The following is a 5345-nucleotide window of genomic DNA, read 5'->3' as shown; positions in this document are numbered from 1 at the left end:
GTTTACCTCCGATTAGAGTAGTAGAGTTTGCCATTGAATTTGTACCTACTACTACTCCGATTTCAACAGCTCCGTATAGAATGGCTCTGACCGAACTGAAAGAAATAAAGTCTCAGGTGCAAGAATTAACCGATAGAGGATTTGCTAGACCAAGTTTCTCACCATGGGGTGCTTCGGTTCTATTTGTGAAAAAGAAAGACGGTACGACGAGAATGTGTATAGATTATCGTCAGTTAAACAAAGTGACTATCAAGAATAGGTACCCTCTGCCCCGAATTGATGATTTGTTTGATCAGTTGAAAGGAGTTGCTGTGTTTTCAAAAATGGATTTGAGATCAGGCTCTTATCAGTTGTGAGTGAAAGACTTAGACATTTTGAAAACTATTTTTCGAACGAGGTACGGCCATTATGAATTCTTAGTTATGCTTTTTGGATTGACTAACACACCTGCTATCTTTATGGATTTGATAAATAGAATTTTCAGACCGTATCTAGATCAATTTGTTGTTGTATTCATTGATGATATATTGATTTATTCACGTGATGAATCCGAACATGCCGAGCATCTGAGATTTCGTAATGTGAGTTCTGGTTGCTAGAAGTTGGTTTTCTGAGTCATATTTTATCATCTTCTGGTATCCGAGTTGATCCGAGCAAAATTCAGCTATTTTGGATTGGAAATCTCCAAGGAATGTCTCTGAAGTCCACAATTTTCTGGGACTTGCTGGTTATTATAGAAGATTCATAAAAGGCTTTGCGATGATTGCGACTCCGTTGACAAAACTACTTCAAAAAGATGTGAAATTTTAGTGGTCAGAAAAGTGTCAGAAAAGTTTCGATCAGTTGAAAACCTTGTTGATTGAAGCTTCGGTATTGGTACAACCTGAATTGGGTAAAGAATTTGTTATCTACAGTGATGCTTCATTGATTGGTTTGGGATGTGTTTTGATGGAGGAAGGCAAAGTTATTGCTTATGCTTCGAGATAGTTGAAGCCACACGAAAAGAACTATCCAACGCATGATCTTGAATTAGTTGCGATTGTGTTTTCTCTAAAGGTTTGGCACCATTACTTATTCAGTGAGAAGTGTCACGTATACTCTAATCATAAGAGTTTGAAGTATTTGATGACTCAGAAAGATCTGAATCTGCGACAGAGAAGATGGTTAGAATTGCTAAAAGATTATGAACTTGTGATTGATTATCATCCGGGAAAAGCAAATGTTGTTGCTGATGCCTTGACTAGAAAATTGTTGATTGTTTTGCGTGCGATGAATACTCATTTGGTTTTATTAGATGATGGTTTAGTTTTAGCTGAATTAAAAGTAAGACCTTTGTTCTTACAGCAGATTATCGAAGCTCAGAAGATTGATAATGAGATTTTAGCTAAACGAGCTCAGTGTGATGTTGAGCCTAATTTAGAATTCAGAGTTGACAAAGATGATTGTTTGAGATTCCAATATCACATTTTTGTTACAAGAAATTCAGAGATAATTTAGATGATTTTGAAAGAAGCTCATAATAGTCGGTTATCTATGCATCCGGGTAGTACAAAAATGTATAATGATTTGAAAAAGTGTTATTGGTGGTCCGGAATGAAAAGAGATATCTTTGACTTTGTTTCTAAATGTTTGATTTGTCAGGAAGTTAAAGCTGAACATCAAGTGACATCTGGGTTGTTACAACCGATTATGGTTCCGGAATAGAAATGGGATCGAGTGACCATGGACTTTGTTTCGTGTTTGCCCCTGTCTTCGAGAAAGAAAGATGCAATTTAAGTTGTAGTTGATCATTTAACAGAATCAGCTCATTTCATTCCGATTTGATCTGATTACTCACTTGATAAGTTAGTTGAATTATACATTTCTGATATCGTGAGATTGCACGGTGTGCCATCATCTATTATATCAGACAGAGATCTGATATTCACATCACGATTGTGGAAGAAGTTGCAAGATGCTCTGGGTACTAAATTGCATTTTAGTACTGCTTTTCATCCACAAATGGATGATCAATCCGATTGGATTATTCAGATACTTGAGGATATGTTGAGATGTTGCATTCTTGAGTTTGAAGGTATATGGGAACAATATCTGCCCTTGATTGAATTCGCCTAGACTAATAGTTTTCAGTCGAGCATTAAAATGGCACCCTACGAAGCTTTATATGGTCACAAATGTCGTACACCTTTGTATTGGACTGAGCTTAGTGAAAATAAGATTCACGGAGTTGATTTGATAAAAGAAACTAAGCAGAAAGTCAAAGTGATTCAAGATAGTTTGAAAGCAGCTTCTGATCATCAAAAATCTTATACGGATTTGAAAAGAAAGGACATTGAATTTGAGATCAGGGACAAAGTGTTTTTAAAGGTATCTCCGTGGAAGAAAGTGCTTCGGTTCTGTAGAAAAGGCAAACTGAGTCCAAGGTTCATTGGGCTGTATGAGATTATCGAGCGTATTGGGCTGGTAGCTTATAGATTGTTGTTGCCACCAGAGTTAGAAAAGATTCATAATGTGTTTCACGTGTCAATGCTTCGATGATACAAATTCGATCCTTTTCATGTGATTCCTCTGTTTGAAATAGAGATTCAGTCTAATATGACTCACAAAGAAAAGTCGATCCGTATTTTAGCTTGAGAGGTAAAAAACTGCGAAATAAGAAAATTCTATTAGTTAAAGTGATGTGGCATTGACACGGTATCGAAAAGGCCATGTGAGAGCCTGAAGATGTTGTGAGACAACAATATCCAAATCTATTCAATGGTAAGATTTTCAGGGACGAAAATCCCTAAGGGGGAGAATTGTAACAGTCCGGTTTAGACCCTAGTCGGAATAGTGGTTTTGGGACCATATATCTGATCAGAAAAATATTTAAATATTATTCTTCGTGTTCATGATGTGTGAATTAGCATGTGTGAAAGCTTCATTTGAAAATTTAATCGTTTGTGTGTTTAATTTTGAAAAAGGACCTAATTGCGTAAAATGTAAAAGCTGTGTGCGATAAACCATAAATTATACATATTTTTACCACATGTTTAATGCATCTTATGGATGATTTCTCATTAGAATTGGTGAATTCGATGCTCCTAATGCTTTAATTTCATGTTTTATACTTAGGAGAGCGAAAAGAACGAGAAACGGGCAGAAAAAAAAAGAAAATGGGCCAGTATGAAATTAACACGGCCTGGACCTCCTCACACGGACAGACCACACGCTCGTGTCAATTTGGCAGGCTCGAGCACGGCTTGAAGTAATCGAACAAGGGCGTGTGCCACGGATGTGTCCCTGCGAGCCCAAGTTGAGTCCAATTTGGAAAAGCCTAATTTCGAGGGCTTCTAGGCATTCCAAAGCCTATAAAATACAACCTAGAGAAGGGAGAAAAGGGACACAGAGAATAGGGAGAAGGAATTACTCCAAGGAAGCCGATTAATCCATCTCAGAAGCCGGATTCATCATCAAGACTAAGATCTCTCCTCAATTTCCCTTTAGGAGTTTTGGGTTTTCTTTATGTTTTGTATTCTTTATTCTTTTAAGATGTTTTCTTATTTAGTTATGAACTAAAACCCCTAAATACCTAAGGGGAATGAAACCTAAGATGAATCTTGTTATTATTTTCTGAATCGTATGATAAATATTTAACTTGTTCTTAATTATGTGTTCCTAATTCTTGTTTTGATATCTCAGGATACTGATTCAAGACATGCTCTTATTTAGAGGAGGAATAGACCCTGTCTAAGAGTACATTTGTCATAATTAAGCTGAGTTGATTACGCGCCTAGACATAGGGTGACAAAATTTTACCAGATTAGGGTGAAACCTAATAAGGGGATCCATAGATTGAGTTAATGAAACCCTAGAGTGTTAATTAGAGAAAAGTCTCGGTTATTTAATCTAGGGAATAGACATTATTAGTCTTGAATAAGGATAATAACATAACTTAGGGATCTCTACGGAACAAGTTGAATGAATAAATCGTCCGATTTAGAGCCAGAATAACAAGTAAAGTCTAGGTGGATTTTTTCCTTAGGTATTGTCTTAAGTTAATCGATTTTTCCCAAAAGCAATTCCCCAATTCTTTTCTCTGTGCGTTCTTAGTTTAGATAATAAGTTAATTAAAACAAAACCTCTTTATTCTTAGGCTAGATAATAAAAAGACAGTCATTACTAGTACTTTTAGTTCCTTTGGGTTCGACAATCCGGTCTTGCTAAAACTATACTACTGTTCGATAGGTACACTTGCCTACATCGCAATAATAGTTAGTTTAAGAACGAATAATTATAAATATTTAAAATCTATCACGAAATCATGTGATCAAGTTTTTGGCGCCGTTGCTGGGGAACTAAGATATTAGGAAAACTCAATTTTTATTACTTTAGCCATTTATTTTCTTGCAATTTAATTTAATTTTATTCTTATTATTATTTATTAACCTACTCTTTCTTTCTCTTGGCAGGTTTTCATAGTTTATGACTAGAAGAAACTCGTCGGGACCGTTACTTTTTGACGAAGAAATCAATCGCATAGTTCGTAGAAATCAAAGAGAAATAAGGCGAAGCTTAAGATACATGGAGAAGGAGCAAGAAGACGATACTCAACCCCCAACCGAAGAGATGGCTGAAAACCAAGGGAATCAGCTGCCTCCTGCAATTGCGATTAATCAAAATCCTGCTCCACGCACTATGTATGATTATGCTAAACCTTCTTTAACAGGAACTGAATCAAGCATAGTAAGACCTGTTGTAGCTGCAAATACTTTTGAATTAAAACCTAACACTATTCAAATGATACAACAATTTGTTCTGTTTGATGGTTTGCAGGATGAGGATCCCAACGCTCATTTAGCCAACTTCCTAGAACTATGCAATACATTTAAAATTAATGGCGTTTCTGATGATGCCATACATCTTCGGTTGTTTCCCTTTTCATTGAGGAACAAAGCTAAACAGTGGTTGAACTCGTTACCATGAAGGTCAATTACTACTTGGGAACAAATGACCGAAAAATTTTTACTAAAATATTTTTCGCCGGCTAAAACGGCTAAATTACGTAATGATATCTCTTCGTTTGTGCAGATGGATTTAGAAACACTCTACGATGCATGGGAGAGATACAAGGACCTTTTGAGAAGATGCCCCTACCATGGGTTACCGCTTTGGCACCAAGTACAAACATTTCACAACAGTCTGAATCCTTCGACTTGAGAAATGGTTGACATATCAGAGGGCAGAACTATCAACAATAAAACACCGAAAGATGCCTATGAGTTTATAGAGGAGATGTCACTGAATAACTATCAGCGACAAGTCATGAGGACAAAGCCAACGAAAATAGTCGGCGTTTACAACGT

General features: G+C 36.4%; 1 non-coding gene across 1 annotated transcript; it reads right to left on the bottom strand.

The window, feature by feature from the left end:
* Positions 1-5037: 5037 nt before the first annotated feature.
* LOC121228689 (small nucleolar RNA R71) lies at positions 5038-5144 on the bottom strand. The gene has a single exon (XR_005926264.1). It is a non-coding gene; the product is annotated as a small nucleolar RNA R71 (small nucleolar RNA).
* Positions 5145-5345: the final 201 nt, after the last annotated feature.

Source organism: Gossypium hirsutum, chromosome A04 (assembly GCF_007990345.1).
Source record: "Gossypium hirsutum isolate 1008001.06 chromosome A04, Gossypium_hirsutum_v2.1, whole genome shotgun sequence".
Classification (NCBI taxonomy): Eukaryota; Viridiplantae; Streptophyta; class Magnoliopsida; order Malvales; family Malvaceae; genus Gossypium; species Gossypium hirsutum.
This window is presented reverse-complemented; position numbering and strand designations above follow the sequence as displayed.